General features: G+C 38.3%; 1 long non-coding RNA gene across 6 annotated transcripts in view; it reads right to left on the bottom strand.

Moving 5' to 3' along the window:
• The window catches only part of LOC102999910 (uncharacterized), a 187,364-nt gene that overhangs the window by 75,067 nt on the left and 87,579 nt on the right, over positions 1-24,718 (bottom strand). For all 6 annotated transcript variants that reach the window (XR_009006617.1, XR_009006614.1, XR_009006611.1 and 3 more), the window contains one exon: positions 18,257-18,453. This is a non-coding gene — a long non-coding RNA (uncharacterized LOC102999910). The remainder of the gene's footprint in view (positions 1-18,256; positions 18,454-24,718) is intronic.

Here is a 24,718-nt window from a genome sequence, read left to right as displayed (position 1 = left end):
TTTTATATAAAGTGTTATAATATTATCTTTACTTAGACTGTGAAAAGTTAGAGATATATGTAGTAATCTGGAGTGCACACTCTAAAAATTACTATAAAGAGGAATATCTAAAAAGCCAGTAACTTTTTTCCTTCTATTTATTTATTTATTTAAAATTTTTATTTTATATTGGAGTATAGTTGATTTACAATGCTGTGTTAGTTTCAGGTGTACTGCAAAGTGATTCAGTTATACATATACATGTATCTATTCTTTTTCAAATTCTTTTCCCATTTAGGTTATTACAGAATATTGAGCAGAGTTTCCTGTGCTATACAGTAGGTTCTTGTTGGTTATCTATTTTAAATATAGCAGTGTGTACATGTCAATTCCAAACTCCCAATCTATCCTTCCCTCGAACCCCTCCCCACCTGGTAACCATAAGTTCATTCTCTAAGTCAGTGAGTCTGTTTCTGTTTTGTAACTAAGTTCATTTGTATCATTTTTTTTAAGATTCCACATATAAGTGATACCATATGATATTTGCCTTTCTCTGTCTGACTTACTTCACTTAGTATGATAATCTCCAGATCCACCCATGTTGCTGCAAATGGCATTATTTCCTTCTTCTTAATGGCTGAGTAATAGTCCATTGTATACATGTACCACATCTTCTTTATCTATTCATCTATCGATGGACATTTAGGTTGCTTCCATGTCTTGGCTATTGTAAATAGTGCTGCAGTGAACATAGGGGTACATGTATCTTTTCAAATTATGCTTTTCTCCAGATATATACCCAGGAGTGGGATTGCAGGATCATATGGTAGCTCTATCTTTAGTTTTTTAAGGAATCTCCACACACTGTTCTCCATAGTGGCTGCACCAATTTACATTCCCACCAACAGTGCAGGAGGGTTCCCTTTTCTCCACACCCTCTCCAGCATTTGTTATTTGTAGACTTTTTAATGATGGTCATTCTGACCAGTGTGAGGTGATACCTCATTGTAGTTTAGATTTGCATTTCTCTAATAATTAGAGATGTTGAGCATTTTTTCCATGCGCCTGTTGGCCATCTGTATGTCTTTTTTGGAGAAATGTCTATTTAGGTCTTCTGCCAATTTTTTTGATTGGGTTGTTTGTTCTTCTGATATTGAGCCACATGAGCTGTTTGTAAATTTCGGAGATTAATCCCTTGTTGGTCACATCATTTGCAAATAATTCTATGGGCTGTCTTTTCATTTTGTTTATGGTTTCCTTTGCTGTGCAAAAGCTTTTGAGCTTAATTAGGTCCCATTTGTTTATTTTTGTTTTATTTCCAATACTCTAGGGGACAGATCAAAAAAGATTTTGCTGTGATTTATGTCAAAGAGTGTCCTGCCTATGTTTTCCTCTAAGAGTTGTACAGTATTCGACCTTACATTTAGGTCTTTAATCCATTTTGAGTTTACTTTTGTGCATGGTGTTTAAGACTGTTCTAATTTCATTTTTTTACATGTAGCTGTTCAGTTTTCCCAGCACCACTTACTGAAGAGACCATCTTTTCTCCATTGTATATTCTTGCCTCCTTTGTCATAGATTAATTGACCATAGGTGTGTGAGTTTATTTCTGGGCTTTCTATGCTGTTCCATTGATCTATATTTCTGTTTTTGTGCCAGTACCACACTGTTTTGATGACTGTAGCTTTGTAGTATAGTCTGAAGTCAGGAAACCTGATTCCTCCTGCTCCATTTTTCTTTCTCAAGATCGTAAAAAGCCAGAAACTCTTACGTCATGCAGAATATTTGGAGTAAAATGTTTAAAAATAAAGTAACTTTGTTTGCCCTAAACTTGAAATAAGCTAACATTAAACTCCCTTGTCCTATTTTGGTTGATAAAAGTGCTAAATGACTTAAACATTTTTTAAAGGCAATGAATAAGTGAACATGGGAATACTTAATATTGTAAAGGTGTCAGTGACCCCCAGTGACCCCCCAGATTAATGTGTAATTCAATGCTATTCCAATTAAAAATCTAGTGTGGCTTTTTAAACTTTTCTTTGAAATAATTATAGACTTGCAGGAGGCTGCAATATAGTTCTTGGAGTCCACTGACTGTTTCCCCCAGTTTTCCTCAGTAGTGACACCTTGTATGATTGTAGTAAAATACAGTTAACTAGATCACAGAGCTATTCAGTTGTTACCAGTTTATATATGTGCTCACATGTGTGAGAGGTTCTATGCAATTTAATCACATGTGCAGACTCATGCAATCATAATCATAATTAAGATAAAAGATCGTTGCCTCACCACAGAGGTACTCATTGATGCTACTCCTTTATACCCCTCATCCCTGACCCTGTCCCTTGGCAACCACTAATCTATCCTCCATCTGTATATTCTGTCATTTCAAGAAGCTTACACAGTTGGAATCATACAGTATTGACCTTCTGAGCTTGGGTTTCTTCACTAACCATCAAGTCCTCAGTATCAATCAAGGATTTTGTGTATATCAGTAAGTCATTTTTCTAATTGCTGAGTAGTATCCCATGGTATGGATGTACCATGGTTTGTTTATTCATCACCCACTGAAGGGCATTTGGGTTGTTTCCAGTTTGGGGTTATTACAAATAAAGCTACTATGAATATCTGCATACACATTTTTACATGAGCATGAGTTTTCATTTATCTGGGATAAATACCCAAGTACAATTGCCAGGTTATATAGTACTTACATATTTAGTTTTATAAGAAATTGTCATACTTTTTTTCTAGAGTGACTATCATTTTACATTCCCACAAGCAATGTATGAGAATTGTAGTTTCTCTATATCCTCATCAGCATTTGGTGTTATCACTATTTTTTATTATAGCCATACTAATAGGTAGGTAGTGATATCTCATTATGGTTTTTTTTATGAGTGAATATATAATATGATATGATATAATATAATGTAATATAACATACTATAATATAATAGGAACCTGGCATGAGCAAATGGTAAGAGTGTGTTATCTCATTATGGTTTTAATTTGCATTCCCTGACACCTAACGATGTTTAATGTATTTTCATGTGCTTATCTGCCATCTGTGGATCCTCTTCAGTGAAATGTCTCTTCATATATTTTGCCCATTTTCTAATTGGATTATTTGTTTTATTCCTGTTGAGTTCTGAGAGGTCTTTATATATCCTAGATTCTAGTCCTCTGTTGGATATGTAGTTTGCAAATATTTTCTCCCAGTCTGTAGCTTGTCTTTTGTTTTCTTAGCATTGTTTTTCACAGAGCAAAAGTTTTAAATTTTGTTTTGTTTTAACTTTTTAAGTTTAATTTTGATGGGTTACAATTTATAAATATTTCCTTTAATGGATCATGGTTTTGGTATCAAGTCTCAGAATTTTTCACCAAATCCCAGATCTGTACATTCTTTTCCTCTAAAAGTTTAATATTTTACGTTTAAATCTGTGAATCATTTTGATCCAGTTTGCTTTAAAACACACTCTGAATAAAATGGTCAAAGGACAAGAAGAGACAATTTACTTCTTCACAGGAAGAACCAGAACTACTAAACAAGTATGGGAAATTCAGTCTCACTAGTAACCAAAGAATGCAAAATTGCAACAATAACAAAACATATTTTAAACTAATTAAATTAGTAAAAATTTAAGCAATTTGTTCTGTAAAATTCCCCACACTCTGGGTTTGGTTGATTACATTCTTATGGTGTTTTAAAATGTAGGTTTTATTATTATTCAGGTATAGCTAGGCCAACAGATCAGGAGGCAACTGCCACTGAAAAGATAGTTTGTCACTCACAGTTCCCAAGAAGGGGACACGGCACACCACACAGGGCCACACAGGGAACCACCAAGGTCAGCCAGCAGGCAAAAGAAGTAAGGGAAAAGTATGGGCAAAAACCTTTACTGTGGTTTTCCAAGAGATGGATGGGAGAAACAGGTCAAGCAAGAAGGGCAGCTTTAGGATTGGATAGTTTGAGTAATTTTGGCAGGCTCTGGGCTATAGGGGTGGTCCTTAGTTGTCTAGCGCCTGGCTCTGGGATGATTTAGGGCATAGAGATAGTGTCCTGGACTGTGGAAGCCTGAGAAAAGGAGAAGGATGGGGTATGGACTCAAGATTAGTTGGTTTGCATATCAAAGATGTGCTGTAGGTAAGTTGTTTATCCCAGATTAGCTAATTCTGGTAGGGACAGTCCTGCCCTGGGTCCACAAGGGTCCACAATATCAAAGCATCATAAATATAGAAAATAAAAAACATGAGATACACATGGTGTTGTGGAGGTGGGAGTTTTGGTAATGGAGTGACTAGTATATGTCTTTGCAGTTACTGCATCATGAGTTTTCCCAAAGACGATAAATACAGAACTGAATATCCTCCCATAGTGGTCCATTTGTAGGATTTACTGATTCCAATGTACCAAAAGACAGTGTTTTTAAAGGAAAAGAAAGCCAACCAACAACAGTAGTTGGGCAGACTACAGGAATCTCAGGCCAAGCATACCAAAAGTGAGCTTTCCTCAATTTCCCAAAAGTCTCCAAAGTACCATCTGCTTCTGGCCCAGTCTCCTGACTAGAGAGATTCTGGATTAAGCCCTGAACTGCATGGTATTGAAGCTCCCACCATCAGACTATCAGATTTAACAATGACTGTCCCTTCCCTATATTCTGGCTTTCCAGTTCTTACATATTCTCCTTCTTATGGAAATTCCTAGTTGCAGGACACTTGCTACATGCCAGGCAATGAGAGAGGCTGGGTATAAACATCAACTTATTTAAGAGATATTGAGAAATAGACTCAAGCATATATGGAAATTTAGTATAAAACTGGCATCCCAAATCATCAATCTCAGTGATGAAGATGGCATTTCAAGTCACTTTTTAAATAAACGGTGCAGGGACAATTGGAAAACTATAAAATAAGATCCAGGGGCTTCCCTGGTGGCGCAGTGGTTGGGAATCCGCCTGCCAATGCAGGGCACACGGGTTCGAGCCCTGGTCTGGGAAGATCCCACATGCCGCGGAGCAACTAGGCCCGTGAGCCACAACTACTGAGCCTGCGCATCTGGAGCCTGTGCTCCGCAACAAGAGAGGCCACGATAGTGAGAGGCCCGCGCACTGCAATGAAGAGTGGCCCCCGCTTGCCGCAACTAGAGAAAGCCCTCTCACAGAAACGAAGACCCAGCACAGCCAAAATAAATAAATAAATAAATTAAAAAAAAAATAAGATCCATACCTCACACCATACATGAGAATAAACTAAAAAAAAAGGGGGGGGGAATCTAAATGTAAACAATGAAACCATACAAGTACTAGAAGAAAACATGTGTAAATTCCTCTTTATCTATGATGCAGGGAAAGGCTTTATAACTATGACTAAAAATCCAGTGAAAACAAAAGACTGACAAATTGGACTGCATAAAAGCAAATAATCTTTGCACAACAGAAAGCACTAAAAATGAATTAAAAGGAAAATTGATAAACTGGGAGAAAATATTTGTAGCATATATCACAAAAGGCTAGTTTCCTAAAATACGAAAAATATTCAACAACTGAGGGACAAAGGACCAAAAACCTGGCAGTAAAAGGGGGTGTGGCATGAATAGATAATTCACAAATATATATCCCTTAACACATGAAAAGATGTTTCAACTCACTCAAAATTAGAGAAATGCAAATTAAAACAACACCAAGGTACCATTTCTCACCTATCAGATTGATGAAAATTTAAAAGTATGAGAACAATTTTATTTGTGAGACTGCAGAGAAACAGGCACTTTCAACCATTGCTGATGGGAATGTGCATTGGTACAATTCTCATGGAGGAGAATTTGCCAATAGCTAACAAACAAAACTAACATGCATCTACCTTTTGACCCAGCAATCCTACTTCTAAGAATTATCCATGAAGCTACACCTCTGACAATACAAAAATACATACATACCAGGTTTTTTATTGCAGCATTGTTTGTTATTTCAAAATGTTGAAAAAACCCTAATGCCCATACATAGAAGAATGTTTGAATAAGCTATGCTATGTCCACACAGTGGAGTTCCAATGCAGCTGTAATAAAAGAATAAGAAGGATTTCTATGAACTGAAATTGAGTGATTTCCAGAATAAGTGAGGAAAAGCAAATTGTAAAAGAGTTTCTATAGTATGTTATCCTTCATGTAGGAAAGTATGGGATATAAGAAAATTTACAGGTATCTGCTCATTTGCACAAAAAGAAATACAGAAATGGTAAACCAGAAGTGAATGAGCTTGCTTACCTATGGGGGGTAGGCAGGAACAGGGTGAAAATCAGGGAGGTGAGAACACTATATATTAGGGTTGATCAAATATGTGAATGTATTTTAGATAATGAGTGTCAGCTTTCTCACTGCTGGAGGGAGGAGTTAAAAAATAAGGGAAGGATATTGAGCTGCATGAGCTGTTTGTATATTTTGGAGATTAATCCCTTGTCGGTTGCTTCGTTTGCAAATATTTTCTCCCATTCTGAGGGTTGTCTTTTCATTTTGTTTATGGTTTCCTTTGCTGTGCAAAAGCTTTTAGGTTTAATTAGGTCCCGTTTGTTTATTTTTATTCTTATTTTCATTACTCTAGGAGATGGGTCAAAAAGGATCCTGCTGTGATTTATGTCATAGAGTGTTCTGCCTATGTTTTCCTCTAAGAGTTTTATAGTGTCCGGTCTTACATTTAGGTCTTTAATCCACTTTGAGTTTATTTTTGTGTATGGTGTTAGGGAGTGTTCTAATTTCATTCTTTTACACGTAGCTGTCCAGTGTTCCCAGCACCACTTACTGAAGAGACTGTCTCTTCTCCACTGTATATTCTTGCCTCCTCTGTCATAGATTAGGTGACCATAGGTGTGTGAGTTTATCTCTGGGCTTTCTATCCTGTTCCACTGATCTGCATTTCTGTTTTTGTGCCAGTACCATACTGTCTTGATTACTGTAGCTTTGTACTATAAATAACCCAATGAAAAAATGGGTGGATGACCTAAATAGACATTTCTCCAAAGAAGACATACAGATGGCCAACAAACACATGAAAAGATGTTCAACATCACTAATTATTAGAGGAATGCAAATCAAAACTACAATGAGATATCACCTCACACCGGTCAAAATGGCTATCATCAAAAAATCTACAAACAATAAATGCTCGAGAGGATGTGGAGAAAAGAGAACCCTCCTACACTGTCAGTGGGAATGTAAATTGGTGCAGTCACTATGGAGAACAGTATGGAGGTTCCTCAAAAAACTAAAAATAGAACTACCATATGACCCAGCAATCCCACTCCTGGGCATATACCCAGAGAAAACCATAATTCACAAAGATCCATGCACCCCAATGTTCATTGCAGCACTATTTACAATAGCCAGGTCATGGAAGCAACCTAAATGTCCATTGACAGAGGAATGCATAAAGAAGATGTGGTACATATATACAATGGAATACTACTCAGCCATAAAAAGGAACAAAATAGTGCCATTTGCAGAGACGTGGATGGACCTAGAGACTGTCATACAGAGTGAAGAAACTCAGAAAGAGAAAAATAAATATTGTATAATATGGCTTATATCTGGAATCTAGAAAAGTGGTACAGATGAACTTATTTGCAAAGTAGAAATAGAGACACAGATGTAGAGAACAAACGTATGGATACCAAGGGGGAAGGGCGGGGTGGGATGAATTGGGAGATTGGGATTGATATATATACACTACTATGTATAAAATAGATAACTAATGAGAACCTACTGTATAGCACAGGGAACTCTACTCAGTACTCTGTGGTGACCTATATGGGAAAAGAATCTAAAAAAGAGGGGATATATGTATACGTATAACTGACTCACTTTGCTGTACAGCAGAAACTAACACAACATTGTAAAGCAACTATACTCCAATAAAAATTTAAAAAAAAATAAGGGAAGGAGAGAGGTTAGGATGAGCCCTGTGCTGTTAGGTTGGAATTAGAGATATCAGTGTGAACTCATAGTGTTTAAGAAAGAGGAGAGATGCAAAAATTAGTGGGCAAATGCATAATGATAAATAGGATATCTGCATAGTCTCAAGGTATCTCTCCACAAGATTCTTATTAGTTACAAAGGGAAAAACAGTAACTTTAGGGTGGAGAAACCAGGCAGACACCCCCTTAACCAAATGATCAAAGTTAATATCACCAATACCATAGATATCATGAACCTCCAGATACGATGCACTGAGAAGGGCACCCATACTTCTGTGGTATTCTGGCCAGAAAAGCGTAAACTCAATATAATCATAAGATAACATCAGACAAACCCAAATTGAAGAGCAATCTATGAAATAACTGATGAGTACTTTTCAAAAGTGTCAAGGGCATGAAAGACAAAGAAAGACTGAGGAACTCTTCCCAGATTAGAGTGGGATCATGGATTAGATCCCCAAACAGAAAAAGGACTGGTGAAATTTGAATAAGGTCTGTAAGTTAGTTAATAATATTTTATTAATGTTAATTTCCTGGTTTTGAAGTTTTACTATGATTATATAAGGTGTTAACATTTGGTGAAGCTGGATGAAGTGAACTCTATGTACTATTTTTGGAAGTTTTTGGAAGTCTAAAATTATTTCAAAATAAAATCTTTTTTTAAGTTTCTGCCTGAACCAGCACCAAATTCATTAAGGGTTCCTCAGGTTATCTTTCATGTGGAAGGTCAAGAATTGGACTGCAGCTTGCAAGGTCTAAAGACCTCAAGACCTTGCTCCTTTAGGATCCCAAAGCAAGGTGGGTAAAAGAGGTAACTAATAACCAAGTGAGGGCAGGAGGCCCTTCTAGTTTCTGGATGAGAGTGAAAAGGAAGATTATATCCATGGGCAATTAATGAAGCCTCTTTTTATGACTGAGGATAAATTACATAAAACACCCAAACTAATCTTAAGAATTAATTTAAAAAAGATAAGAGGGGCTTCAGTTATCCAATGTAACACAATTGGAACTGAAATTTAAGCACTCCAAGGAATTCCTTGGTGGTCCAGTGGTTAGGACTCCACGCTTTCACTGCCAAGGGCCCAGGTTTGATCCCTGGTCGGGGAACTAAGATCCCACAAGCCATGTGGTGCAGCCAAAAAAAAAAAAAAAATGAAATTTAAGCAATCCAATTTTCCAGTTAGACAAAGAAGTTCAAATTCTGACCCTCCTTTCTCAGCGGTAAGACTATATGCAGTGGCAAAAATTTGGGCAGAACGAAAAGGACCAAAAATAAAAATTAAAAAAAAAAGGAAATTCTACACAAGAGCCCTAAGAGGAACAGAGAGGTTCCTTTCCTACTTAGCCCATTCCCCTCCCGGGAAGGGAAAGAACAAATGAGGAAAGAAGTGAGGTTTTGAAGCTGTTCATTGGTCTCTTATCTGTTGATCCCTTACTGACCATTCATTTCTTGTTACCGAAAAATCCCTTTCCCTTTAATTTTACAATCTGCCATCTTAAGTTCAGGATCCTTCATTTAACATCTAAAGCTCTCCATAGCATGGCCCTAACCTTTCTCTCCAGTCACATGTTTATTTCTGAGGCATAGAGCTTAGTGGTGAAGTGATGGATGTTAACTAAACTTATTCTGGTAATCATTTTGCAGTATATACATATATTGAATCACCATGTTGTACACCTTAAATCAATACAATGTTATATACCAATTATATCTCAGTAAAACTTGAAAAAGGAAGGAAGGAAGGAAGGAAAGGAGAGAGGGAGGGAGGAAAGGAAAAAAGAACTTAGGCTTTGGAGCCCAACAGACCTGGTCTGAATTCCTGTTCTGCCATCTCTTAGCTGGTGACCAAGTTACTTAATTGCTGTGAGCCTAAGTCTCCTGATTTGTACAGTAGGGATGATACTGTCTGTAACTAATGTGATTGCCGTGAGTGGCAATTAAACAAGAGAGTGCATGCAAAGCACTTAACGTTACGCTTGGTACAAAGTAATGACTCAATACATGGAGACTACTACAAGTCCTAAGTGGATCCTATGATTCTCACCTTGTTACTTTTACTCAAGCTGTTCTTGCCTCCTGGAATGCCTCTGCCTGTAGAAATTCTATCTGTTCTTTAAGGCCAGTCCCCAAAGCCACCTTCTCAGGAAGTCTTTCCTTTTGTTCCACCAGGACATATTCTATCCCTGCTTTGAATGTCCAGTTCATTTGCACTCCTCCCCTGGCACCTCCTTCACACTGATAAGTGTACCTGGGCACTGCTCAAGCCTGAGCCTGAACTGAGCAGGTACTCCATGACTATTTACTGAATTAAATCCACGTAATGCCCAAACGTTACATGATTTTCTAGAATTTTTAGTAAGAATTCCAAGTATCTGAGCAATAACTCGATTAATTCTAGGTGCCAAGTTTCTGCTAACAACCTCAACTCAACATGACCAAGAACTGAATCGGGGTAAGAAAGCACAGAGCAGAGGATGGTGGGGAGGAACTCTGCTGACATTTGCTGCCAATGACAATGTTGGCCTCCAAGATGTGCATGTGTCATATATGTGTTTTGGGGGCCTGCTACTGTCATTTTCTGTCTGTCCAGATCCCTTTCTTTGGGGTTTGTTAACTATGGAGAGCTTGAAAAACAGTTCACAAGCAAACATATGCAAATGCTTTTTAGGTAGGTGGGAAAGATGATATTTGCCTATTGAAGGAATAAAGGAATAACTCTGATGCCCCTCTCAGCCCTGGTATCTCTTGCTCTGCCTGCCTCCAAACACCAGCAAGTAATGCCAAGGGAAAGAAAAGTGTGAAAAACACTCACCCAACTCTTCCCTGAAAGTTAAAGGTATCTGAGTCAATGCTGAGTTCTTAGGGTTTGGATGCCGACAGGTGTGCATTACCCATATGGCCTCAGTGGGCACTCGTCATACAGTCACAGATGAGCAAAAAGAACTGCCTCCCTGAAGAGGGAGGAAGAGAGATCTCCACCAGCTCTGTGGAGATGCACTGACAGATTCCAGACCAAACAAAGCTTTGTGGGTTATTTTCCCTTCTTATTCCTGACTTGGGAATGTTTACTGGCGTGCGAGTATATCACTCTCCATCGTTAATGACTCAGAGGGAGTTTTGAGGGCCATGGAAAACCAAGTAAATGGTCAATTCAAGTGGAGTCAAAGTAAGCAGGTTGCCTTTAATATTTTGTTAGTGAAATGAATAATGCTCAATTATCTTTGAGTCTTTCACAGTCAGACTTAACACGGGAAACATGGTCCACAGCAGTGCAATATATTGACACACATTAGGATGTCACAAAAATGGGACAGAACAGCTATTCTCTTGAATAGAAACAACCCTAGCTTCATGTTCCAGCCTCAAAATTCTCTCCCTCCCTCTCTTCTCCCTTCCTTCCTGGCATAGACATTTAATGAATACCTACCATATACAGAGCCCTGTGACAAGTACTACTGGAAATACAGAAATGAATAATGTTGTGTCCTCGGTAATTTGCAAGCTTAACAGGGAAGAAAAGACTGTAACAAAAGCAGAAATGAGCCACTTGAGGATCCCACAGAATAGCCCACAAACCTCAGACACTGGCTCCCTCCAAATAAACTCAATCCTGGAGATGTGACCAAAGTAAGAGGAGTGTTGATGGATCTGAGAAATTAAAGGGAACTTTGTGAGAGGGTTCTGGGGGAGTCTGCCCATTTATATTTATTATAGGTACTGTCGTATTGGACTTATTTCAAAGAGAGTCTTTGTGGGGTAAACTTTCTGAGGCCCTGAATGCCTGACAATGTTTCATTCTTACATTTAAATAATATTTAGCTGGGTATAATATTCTAGGTTCCAAGTTCTTTCCCCACAATACTTTGAAAATTAACACTCCCCTGTCTTCTTGTATTTTGAGTACTGAGACATCAGTATGATTTTGTTCCTTTGTAGATGATCTGCTTTTTCTTGCTAGGAAGTCTTCTCTTTGTCTTTTTTTTTTTTAAATAAATTTACTTATTTATTTATTTTTGGCTGTGTTGGGTCTTTGTTGCTGTGCGTGGGCTTTCTCTAGTTGCAGTGCGTGGGCTTATTGCGGTGGCTTCTCTTGTTGCGGAGCACGGGCTCTAGGCGCACAGGCTTCAGTAGTTGTGGTACGTGGGCTCAGTAGTTGTGGCTCATGGGCTCTAGAGCGCAGGCTCAGTAGTTGTGGTGCTCGGGCTTAGTTGCTCTGCAGCATGTGGGATCTTCCTAGATGAGGGATTGAACCCATGTCCCCTGCACTGGCAGGCGGATTCTCAACCACTGCACCACCAGGGAAGTTCCTTCTCTCTGTCTTTGATATTTAAAAAAATTTACTAGTATGTATCTAGATATAGGTTTACCTTATATATCCTGTTTAGCAAACTCTGAATCTTTTCAAACTGAAGTCATCCATATTCCACTAAGACTGGGGAATTCTTGGTCTTTATTTCTTCAAATGCTTAACTCCTCTCCAGCTCTTTTTTCTCTCATTCTTGGGTTCTTATTAAACTGACGTGACACTTCTCTTTCCATCTTCTACATCTTCCGTGTTTCTGAAGGGTTATTTTTTTCGTATTTTTCAATTATTATTTTAGCTCATTAATGTATTCTTCATTTGTACCCATCTTGTTATTAACCTCCCCCCCCACCATCAAGTTCTTTATTTCAACTCATATTTTTCATAGCTGATATTTCTAGATGATTCTTCTTTGTAACTGTTTATATTTGCTTCATGTTACCAATACGCTCCCTTGGCTCTTCAATGATACACTAGTTTGTTTTCAATTATTGTTTTGACTAGTTTATTAAGTTTGCTTTGTCTGGTAAGGTCTGTTAAGTTTGTTGTCTTTCTTTTGGAATAGTTATGTTACTTAAGAGGATCAATGCCCAGTAACTCCTAAGGTTACCACAGCAGTTTTTTTTTTGATTGGGCAGACCACCTTTGTTATAAGTTTCAATCAGATTTCTCAGATTAATGTTAGTGACTCCACTCTCATTCTGTTAGGTTTAGGTTATACATTCATCCTTCCAGGGGTTTATTCACCCATCCAAAGAAACAATCTTTTCCACATCATGCTTAATACATTAAGGTTTCTGAGAAAATTCAGTAGAGGCAGAATTCATCTGAGGGGCTCTGCTTTTCACCTATGATAACCACTGACAGAAGTTTGGACTCTCTTTGGGCATGGCTACACTAAGTTAAAAAAGTGGGGTGAAAATAGCACTTTCCTGGGAATTAGTAGACCTAAGCTCCAACCACAATTCTGTCACATAATAGCTGTGTGATCTTGGACACATCACTTAACTCTCTAGGCTTCAATTTCTTCATTTGTAAAATTAGGGTTGAACTACATCATCTCTAAGGTCCCTTCAAACTGTACAAGTCTATCATTCAGTTTCATACGGATATACCATTCCAAAGAAACATCAGTATTTTATGTAGAGGAATCTACTGCTTTAGAAAAAAAAAAAAGTACATAAATTTACTTTTGTAAAAAGACAACCAAAAAACAGTTCTTTTTATTCCAAACTATTGATCCAACACTCCACACCCACCTTGTGCCCTTAAACCTGTTTGGAAATGTTTGAATCATGTAAATATGAGAATTAGAAACACTATAATAATCAGTTGTGAAGCTATTTAAAAGAATTTTTTTTTACTTTTTATACAATTTTACAGGTTACTTTCCATTTACAGTTATTACAAAATATTGGCTATATTCCCCGTGGTGTACAATACATCCTTGAGCCCATCTTACACCTAGTTTGTACCTCTCATTTCCCCATCCATTGCCTGTCTCCCCTCCCCACTGGTAACTACTAGTTTGCTCTCTATATCTGTGACTCTGCTTCATTTTTGTTATATTCACTAGTTTGTTGTATTTTTTAGATTCCACATATAAGAGAGACCATACAGTTATTTGTCTTTCTCTAACTTATTTCACTTACCATAATACCCTCCAAGTCCATCCATGTTGTTGCAAATGGCAAAATTCTACTCTTTTTACGGCTGAGTAATATTCCATTGTATATATGTGCCACATCTTCTTTATCCATTCATCTGTTGATGGACACTTAGGTTGCTTCCATGTCCTGGCTATTGTAAATAATACTGCTATATACAGATGGCCAACAGGCACATAAAAAGATGCTCAACATCGTTAATCATCAGGGAAATGCAACTCAAAACCATGATGAGATATCACCTCACACCTGTCAGAATGGCTATTATCAAAAAGAACACAAATAACAAATGTTGGCAAGGATATGGAGAAAAAGGAACCCTCGTACATTGTTGGTGGGACTGTAAATTGGTGCAGCCACTGTGGAAAACAGTATGGAAGTCTCTCAAAAAAACTAAAAATAGAGTTACCATATGACTCAGCAATTCCACTCCTGGGTATTTATTCGAACAAAACAAAAACACTAATTTGAAAAGATACATGCACACCAATAAATTTACTTTTATGTGTAAACCATGCAACCTCCTATAGAATAATTGAGAAAAGAGGAAAGTCTATATGCAAAGAGTCCAATTTGCAGCTTACTCTGCAATAAAGCTCAGTTTCTAACCATTTCCTTTATTAATCTTACTCCTAGCTATAGACTACCTCAGGGCATTTTCACAGCTTTCATCAAACTGTTCCCATTTAGTTTTAGCTGCTAAATCTATAGACTCCAAGTGCTAAATACTAGATTAATAGGTCCTTACTAAGAGTTCCAATAGCTCAGCTAGCTCTTGTGCTCCCAGCTTAATCTCTCTTGTCTTCCCCAGTAATCAGCCTTTGCATAGTTCCCAAGTCTCAGCCCCTTTCTCCAGTTCCCATTATTTTTCTCTCCTTGAATCAGAGTTTGTGAGCTGCTTTTTATGCTAGAGGCACATGATGTCATTGTGTCTACCCCCAGCTGTTCTTAATTTTCTCTCAGCTCAGCTCTCTTGGAGGACTCTCAGCAGGCCCAAAGACACAATCCCTCCCTTCCAGGGTGCAGATGAAAAGCTGGGGTGGAGGCGGGGAAAGGGCAATTCACCAACCCATAATGACTAATCCTAGCAAAATAAAGGGCAGGGCCCTTTTAAGAAACAGAGCACTCCAGGAGAGGGCGGAGCCAACTGAATAAACCCCAGACTCTGATATCAGAGACAAGTGTGCTCCTGGACGCTGTCATAGCAACAGGAGTTCGCTATCCAAGATGTTGACCATCTCTCTACCTTAGGCAGTTCTCTTAAGACCTGAGAATCATGCTCTGAGCGCTGTCTTGAATCACCTGGCTCTAATTACCCACAGTGCCAGCCTCCTGCCTCCCACCAAGGACTGGCCTTCTCTGTTTAGAGAGTTAAAATGGATGGTGGGGAACTCTAGACAAATTTAGCTCTCTCCTCCACAGATGCCCAGTGTTTTGTGGTGTTGTAGAAAATGCCCTGATATACCAATTCACATGACTCGTAATTCTTATTGAATTTACGTCCCAGTATCCATAAGTGCTGCTTGAAAAATGATGATGTAATGATGCTTTACACAAAGGAATGAATCTCTGAGGTGGAAATTCTTACTATACAATGGCACCTGGCTAGAGCAGATAGGATACTACCCATACTAGTACCTTTGAAATGAGTTTCCCACTGGGATAGTGGTAGAAATATTTTTCCCTCATTCTATTTAGACCAGCAGCCAGTTGAGAACAAATCCCTCCAGAGCAGGGCAATTTTGATGGAGGAGAGTAGAACACAGTGGAAACCCATGAGGCAGGACCTAATGGATGAGATAGCAGTGGTTCTCAGCCCTGACTACACGTTAGAATCTCTGGGGGGGAGGGGGGGTGTTAGTTTTTAAGTTTATCTTGAAATAATTTTAAAATTACAGAAAAGTTGTAAAAACAGCACAGACAGCTGCCACACACATTTCATTTAGCATTTCTCACGTCAAAATTTTACATAACCATAGTGCAGTTATCAAAACTAAGAAATTAACCTAGGTACAATACTATTAACTAAACTATAGATTTTATTTGGATTTCACTAGTTTTTCCAGTAATGTCCACTTTCTGTTCCAGGATCAAATTCAGGATACCATGTTGCATTTAGTTGTCATATCTCTTTAGTTTCCTCCAATGTATGACAGTTTATCAGTCCTTCCACATCTTTCATGATCTTGAAGAGCACTGAGCAGTTATTTTGTATAATGTGCCTCACAAATCTTTCCACTAATGTCCTTTTTCTGTTCCAGGATTGAATCCAGAATATTATGCTGCATTTAGTCATCCTATCTTCCTAGTTGCCTCCAATTTATGGCAATTTCTCAATGTTTCCTTGTGTTTCACGACCTTCACAATTTTAAAGATCGCCACGTACTTTGTAGAATGTCCCCCAGTTCGGGTTTGTCTGATGTTTTCTCATGATTAAATTGGGATTATGTATCTTGGGAAAGGATAGCACAGAAGTGAAGTACCTTTCTCATCACATAGTATCAGGAAGTACATGGTATCAATATGACATACTGGTGATGTCAGCCTTGATGACTTGGTTAAGGAGATTTCTTCCAGTTTTCTCCACTGTAAAGCTACTATTTTAAAAAACGATTATGTTGATATAGTTGTAGATTCACATGAAGTTGAAAAGGTGATACAGAGAAGTTCTGTGTACCCTTTACCCAGTTTCCCTCAATGTTACATGTGTATATTCTTGTAAATACCACTACAATCAGAACAATTTCTACAATCAGAAACAGAACAATTCTATTACCACAAAGATCTTCCTCATGCTACCTCTTTATAGTCACAACCCTCCTCCCAACCTACCTAACCCCTGGACACCACCGATCTGTTCTCCAGTTTTTAAATTTTATCATTTTAGAGAATATTATATAAATGTAATCAATCAGTATGTGACCTTTTGAGACTGACTTTTTCTACTCAGCATAATGCCCATGATATCCATCCAAGTTGTTGTGTGTGTCTGAAGTTTACTCTTTTTATTGCTGAGTAGTATTCCATGGAATGGATGTACCATAGTTTGTTTAACCACTCACATATTGAGGGACATTTGGGTTATTTTTATCTTTTCATTATTGCAAATAGCTCTGCTATGAACATTCATGGACAGGTTTTTGTATGGATGGAAGTTTTCATTTCTCTGGGATACATGCCCAGGAGTGCGACTGCTGAGTTGTATGGTAAGTTTATGCTTAGTCTTGTAAGAAACCACTAAACTATTTTCCAGAGTGGCTGTATTATTTTTACTTTCCCACCAGCAATGTATAAGAGATCTAGTTTCTTCATATCCTCACCAGCATTTGGTATTATCGCTATTTTAATTTTAGCTGTTTGAATAGACATATAGTGATATCAAATAATGGTATTAATTTGCATTTCTGTAATGGCTAGTGATGTTAAACATCTTTTCAAGTGTCTATATGTCATCTACATATCTTCTTCAGTAAAATGCCCATTGCCATTTTTTGCTTATTTTCTAATTGGATTGTTCTTTATTCTGTTTAGTTTTGAGAGTTCTTTATTCTTTGTTGAATATGTGGCTTACTGATATTCTGTCCCAGTCTGTAGCTTGTATTTTCATCCTCTTTAACAGGGTCTTTCACAGAGCAAAAGTGCTTAACTTTGGTGAGTTCCAATTTACCATTTTTTTTTCTTTATATGGATCATGCTTTTGGTGTCAAGTCTAAGACCTCTTTGCCTGGCCCTAGATCCAAAAGATTTTCTCCTATGTCTGTTTTCTGAAAGATTTATAGTTTACATTTTGCAAACTTACATCATCCATTTTTGGATAGTGTCTGCATAAGGTGTGAAGTTTAGGTTAAGGTTCTTTTTTTTTGCCTATGGATGTTCAGTTGCTCCCATACCATTTGTTAAAAAGGCTATCCTTCCTCCATTGACTTGTTTTTGCAACTTTGTCAAAAATCAGTTGACCATATTTGTGTGGGTTTATTTCTGGGTTCTCTATCCTGTTCCACTGATGTGTGTGTTTATCCCTCTGCCAAACCCCACTGTCTTGATTAATGTAACCATATAATGTCTTGAAACCAGGTAGACTGATTCCTTCCACTTCCTTCTTCTTTTTCAAAATTGTTTAGCCATTCTAGGACCTGTGCCTTTTCATATACATTTTGAAATAGTCTTCTGATAAGAACTTGGAAGTGACCACTCCCATCCTTTCAAGAAAACTGGGCAACCAAAAAAATCAATGACTTTTCTTGGACCCATCAGAGAACCGAGGTTGCAGGGCAAACCACCACCCCAAAATCTAAAGATTTAGGAACATCCAGAGAGATACAGCTGTAATTTACTTACCCGGAAAAGAAGGCTCTGGAATCATAAACTGGTAGGAACACCAAAACTGGTAATTTTGACAAATTGCTGGAGGAAGAGTGTGGACTACTGTAAGAGTGAGAAACTTCTGAGGACTGAAGGCACAGGGGCAGCCCCCAAATTTCAGGAAATCCACCAAATTCTCACAATAAAGATGTGAATAAGATCCTCTTGTGAATCTGGCAGGGGGAGGGAAAGAAGAATCATTGTGAAATATGCCTAGAGCCTTCTCCATAACTCTACAAGGAAAAAGACTTTGCCACACCTTATCCTAACTGGGGAACGGCATTCCTCCCACTCCAGCCTCCCTCTAGCCAACGTTAGAAAACCACATACAAAGGCAACATCTTTAAGGAAGACAGAGTGGGGGGAACACCTTACAAGGGAACAAGCATAAGAATTATATCAGACTTCTTGTCAGAAACCATGCAAACAAGAAGAGAGTGGAATGAAATATTTAAAGTGTTGAAAGAATAAAAACACCAATCCAGATTCTATATCTGGCAAAATTATCCTATAGAAATGAAACGAAGTCTTTCTCAGAAAAAACAAAAATGGAGGGAAATAAAAGAAGACTTGTCCTGCACAAAATGTTAAAAGAAGTTCTTCAGGGGGAAGGAAAATGATGATAGAGGTCAGAAACTTGGATCTTCATAAAGAAAGGAAGAGTGTCAGAGAAGGAATAAATGAAGGTACGGTAAAATCTTTTATTTTTCTGATTCTTAATTGGTTTAAAGATAACTGTTTAAAGTAAAAATAGTAACAATATACTGATTGATTATAGCATATGAATAAGTGAAGTAAATTACAACAATGTCACAAGAGATGGAAAGGAAGATTTAATAATACTCTGTTATAAGGTACCTGCACTACATTTAAAGTGTTATTTGAAGATGAACTCAGTTAAAAATGTATATTGCAAACTCTAGGGCAACCACTAAAAATTTTTAAAGAAGTATAATTGATATCCTAAGAGAGGAGATGAAATGGAATCACAGAAAATCTCAGTTAAAACCAGGGAAGGCGGGAAAAAGAGCAAGGGAGTAATTTTCTTTGCTCTGAAGTCTACTTTATCTGATAGTAATATAGCCATTCCCACTTTCCTTTGAATAATATTTGCATAGCATATCTTTTTCTGCTTTCACTTTCAACTTACTTATATATTAACTAGAAAATATAAATAGTAAATAGTAAAACTACTATCTGTCCCTTTCCATACTTTATTAGAACTGAATTACTAAGTCCAGCCCACACTCAATGGAAGGGAATTCATCTCCACCACCTGTAGGGAGGAGTATCAAAGAGTTTGTGGACACATGTTGAAACCACCAGAGCAATTAATAAATATTTTGGGGGGTGACAATTTGAAGCTATGCAAATATCTTGCCCTCCAAAATTATTACTAGGCCTAGTTCTTTTTTTTGAGAATGGTATTTAGAAAACAAGATGTGGTTCTAGGTAAGCTCAATTCTATTTGAATGTTGCTGCTTTTAGGCCCTGCCAGTAGAGAGAGCGAGGGAACACAGGCATGTAAAATAATCCATGTATACACACATATAAATATTAATGCCTGCACCTACTTACCTTTACATGTATATATTTATATATGGATATAGATAAGCTTACGTTTTTATATGGATATCTCTGATTCTAATCTAGTACCACAGAGTTTATTCTAGCTTTCCCTCCTTGCTGATTTGTAATTTCTTTCTATGACAGACTCTCTGAGGTACCTTTAAAAATACAGATGCCTGGAGCCCTATCCAGTATCAATTAAGTTGGATGCATCCATATGTTTTAAATATACACCCAGGCAAGACCAAATACATCATTTGTGGGGCCCAGTGCAAAATGCAAACGCGGGGCTCCTTGTTCAAAAAGCGGGGTAAAAGTGTCACTAAGGTACTACAATGTACAGATTTTTCCTTTCTTCTGCAGCCTTTCATTCAACTTGTCATGGTATTTTCTATTTGCTACTCAATACTATTCTAAGTCAAGAAAAAGTAAAAATTTCAATTATTAACATGTATCTTACCATTCATCTTTACATTGTACAATACCAGTTTTAAATAAAAATACCAGAGCATTTAATTCATATGCAGAATCACCAAAATTGCACAATTTGTATTGCATGCCCCAGCCCTGGAAGGTGCCTTGAGCTGGCCAAAAGAGATGAACACAAAGCCAGACTCAAGAAAGTTAGTTATAAGGAGGAAGAGAGGGTCACCTAGATGTGGAGTAGGCCCAAAGGACACTCTCTAGGGCATGGGAAGGCACTCATGAGGCAAGTGTAGACCCTTATAGGCACCTGGGAACCCTACCCCATGACTTGTGTCACATGTGTGTGCTCGGGCCTGACAACTGTTTGGTTTCATCCTTCTTCTAGCTGCTGGCCTGACATGCTGTGCCTTATCAGAGGGCAGGGAAGTTGACCCGGGCATCTCCCTTCCCGAGGCAGATGTCTGCCACCCCATCCGACAGCATATAGGCACCTCTCAAGGGTATTACCACCTCCTCACAAGGATGCACTAGGTACCTGGATCAGGGATGGGCAAGAGATTCACCCCCACTGAATGTGCTTGGTGCTGTGAACCAAGTGCAAGGATGGTCACTGCCATGCCCCACCTTGAGGGGCTGCAGGGTGCATGCACCTGACTTGACCCTCCCCACATCGAGGCTCCCGCTGGAGATGGATGGACATGGATGCGGGTGCGGAAGGGTAAGGGAGACTCGGGCACCTGGAACGAAGGGAGTGGCAGTCAAGAACCCATCCTGAAGATATGGGGAGGTAATGGGGGGGTGGAACCATATGTGAATTGAGCTTCTAAGCCCCCAGTACATTCTCTACTGTCCCACTGGACTTTACTTACAAAACACAGATTCAAAAATAAAATTATTAAGAATTTCAAATGGCAACCGCAAGGCATTAAACCCCCAGCATGGAGCCCCCTTCTGAGCATGGGGCCCTGTATAATTGTGCTGGTCATATGACTCTGAAGATGTCCGTGCCCCCTCTCCCCCTCCACCTGCTGTGACTCTAATGTTCAGCCAAGGTTGAGAACTACTGAGCCAGATACTGCAAGGGTTGGTGGTCAAGATGGTCTTGCTCAAACCAGTTCCCAGGCTACCAGAGCCCCTCAGAAAACCATGGATGGAGAGACTGACCCAACAGTAGCTGAGAGGAGGAGACCAGACTGTGTATCACTGCCTGAGGCTGTCATTACAGAGATCACAGTAAGGAAGCAGGGAGGTCAAACACTCAGTTTTAAAGAGAGGCTCTCATTCCTCTCTCTCTCTCAGAGCCCACAGCCTTACCTCAGTACCTGCTGGTTGCATGTTGGCCTGCCTTGCCCAATGTGAGGGGTTTTAAGGTACAGGTTATATACATCTAAGCATAGTGCAGGTGCCAGCTAAGTCATGGAGGCCACCCTTCTCAGCAACTTATTTTCTTACCTATTTTACCCACCAGCAGGTTAGGCTCTTAGCACGGAACCGTGAGGCTGCTCCAGGCAGCCATCTTAGCCTGGGTCCACAGCTTATCAGCTGAATTCCAGAGTCAGAATATACAAATCCTCTCACCTCTAGCCCCTAGCATGACATAAGCTCCTCAAGGGGTTTCTTTCCTTTTTATTCAACCTTGATTCTTTTTTTAAAATTAAAAACATTATTTTTTAATTTTTATTTATATTGGAGTATGGTTGATTAACAACATTGTGTTAGTTTCAGGTGTATAGCAAAGTGATTCAGTTATACATATACATGTATCTATTGCTATATTTAAAATAGATAACCAACAAGGACCTACTGTATAGCACAGGGAACTCTGCTCAACCTTGATTCTTTTTAGAACATTTTAGCCTCTGTCACCTTCTGTAGTTAGCATAGCAAGCACTCACTTAATATTTGTAGCCTAATTTGCTTGCTTCTGGCCTGCTCATAGCCCAGTTCTTAGAGTCTTTCCCTTAACTTCCATCGCCTTTCTTGGTTCCTCACTCAGGCAAAACTCCTTCCACCTCCTAGCGTTCTCTTTCTAACCTCTCTCTGGTACCCTAATGGTGCTTTATAATACCGAAGTATCTGTATTTACATTACAGGGCAAAGAGAAATAAAATGAGAAAATATACATACTGGGGGACTAATCACAGGCCCTTTCTGCCACTTTGGTCCTGAAAGTCAGTCCCCTGGGGAAGATGGACAAGCGCAGTGTCAAGAACCAGAGCTCTGGAATTTGAATCCTAAATCTGCCTCTTACCAGGTTGCCGTGTGACCCTGGACAAGTTACTTAACATCTTTGTCCTCTGGATTCACTCTCTGTCCTGCTTTCCTCCCCAGGAAACTGGTATGGATTATATCAACAGGCTTGACTGGTCCCTGGCTTCTGGTTGGACTTGGTCAGAAAGGAACTCTGGCCATTGATCAAAGATTGGGAGAAGAGTGTAGTTTCCTCCTAGCTTCCTGCCTCTGAAGTCACCCTGTGGGGAGTTAACTATGTCCCTTGACCAAATACCACTGCTCATCTGAAGGCTACCTGCTCTAGAGGTCTCTCCTTCCAGACACTCTTTCTAGACTCTCCTTTCCTTCATTTCTTTGGGCCTGGGTGATAGTGGTGGAGTAACAGCCCCACTATACTAGCCATAGGGTATTTCGCTAGCCCTTATGGCTTCCCTACACCCTGCCTATGTCTTGTAAATAGTCGCTTTAGTAAACCCTTCTCAAACTATCCTGACTGAAGTGCGCCATATTTCCTGTTAGGACCCTGACTAATGCAGAGCCTTATTTCCATTGCCTTTAAAATGGAGATAGCAACACCTATATCACAGGATTGCTGTCAGAATTTAAATGAGACAAGTCAAATAAAAGTATCCAGCAATGTCTGGCACAAAATAGATGCTGAATTAGCTCCCTCCTCATTTTTTCTTTCTTCTTCAAAAGCTATTTTTTATTTTTGGGTTTGAGTCCTAACATTGTGACTTATGAGCTAAATAATTTTCAACAAGTGCTTTCACCAATCTGAACCTTAGTTTCCACATTTGTAAAATGGAGTTCATTTAACAAATTCATCCTACGAAAATTAACAAAGCTTCTACTATGTAACAGGAACTGTTCTGAGCAGTGATTTAAGACTATCTGTCTTGCCTATGTCACAGAATTATTGTAAAGATCAAAAAAGCAATGAGTCCTTAAATACTACAAACTTCCAAAACTCACCCAAGATGAAATAGATGAACAGTCCTATTATCATTAAAGAAATTGAATCTGTAGTTGAAACCTTCTGAAAAAGAAATCTTTAGGCTCAGATGATTTCACTAGCAAATTCTATACAAAATTTAAAGCAGAAATAACACCAGTTCTATACAATCTTCCAAAAAATAGAAAAGGAGGAAATGTTTCCCAACTGATTTAATGAGGCAAGCCTAATACTGATACCAAAATCAGACAAACACAGTTCCAAAAAAGCAAGCTACAGACCAATATCCCTCATGAATATAGACATAGACATCCTCAAAAAATATTATCATATCAAACCTAGCAATATATAAAGAAATAATACACCACAATCAAGTGGGGTTTATCACAAAATTACAAGGTTGGTTCAATAACAGAAAAATCAGTCAATGTATCCACCATATTAGCAGTCTAAAGAAGAAAAACTACATGATTAGAGGCACACCTTGGAGATATTGTGGGTTTGGTTCCAGACCACTGCAATAAAGCAAATATCACAATAAAGCAAGTCACATGATTTTTTTGGTTTCCCAGTGCATATAAAAGTTATATTTATACTATACTGTAGTCTATTAAGTGTGCAACAGCATTATGTTTAAAAAAATGTGCATACCTTAATTTAAAAATACTTTATTGCTAAAAAATACTAACCATCATCTGAACCTTCAGCGAGTTGTAATCTTTTTGTAATAATAACATCAATCACTGATCACAGATCATCATAACAAATATAATAATAAAGAAAAAGATTGAAATATTGCAAAAATTGCCAAAATGTGACACAGAGACACAAGCGTCCCAAATGCTGTTGGAAAAATGGCACTGATAGACATGCTCAATGCAGGATTGCCACAAATCTTCAATTTGTAAAAAAAATGCAATATCTGCAAAGCACAGTAAAGCAAAGAGCAATAAAATGAGATATGCCTGTATATCAATCAATGCAGCAAAAGCATTTGGAAAAAAGTCAATATATATTAGTAATATAAATTCTCAGCAAATAGGAATAGAAGAAAACTTCCTCAACCTAATAAAGTGTCTCCAAAAAATCTACAGATAACATCATACTTCATGGTAAAAAGACTGAATGTTTTCTCCTTATGACCGGGAACAATGCAAAACATTGCCTCTTGCCACCAATTCAACATCACACTGGAAGTCTTAGCCAATGCAACAAAGCAAGAAAAATAAACAAGAAGCATAAATATTGGAAATAAA

This window comes from Balaenoptera acutorostrata, chromosome X (genome assembly GCF_949987535.1).
Source record: "Balaenoptera acutorostrata chromosome X, mBalAcu1.1, whole genome shotgun sequence".
Lineage (NCBI taxonomy): Eukaryota > Metazoa > Chordata > Mammalia > Artiodactyla > Balaenopteridae > Balaenoptera > Balaenoptera acutorostrata.
The sequence above is the reverse complement of the archived record's forward strand: the minus strand, read 5'-3'. Positions and strand labels throughout refer to the sequence as shown.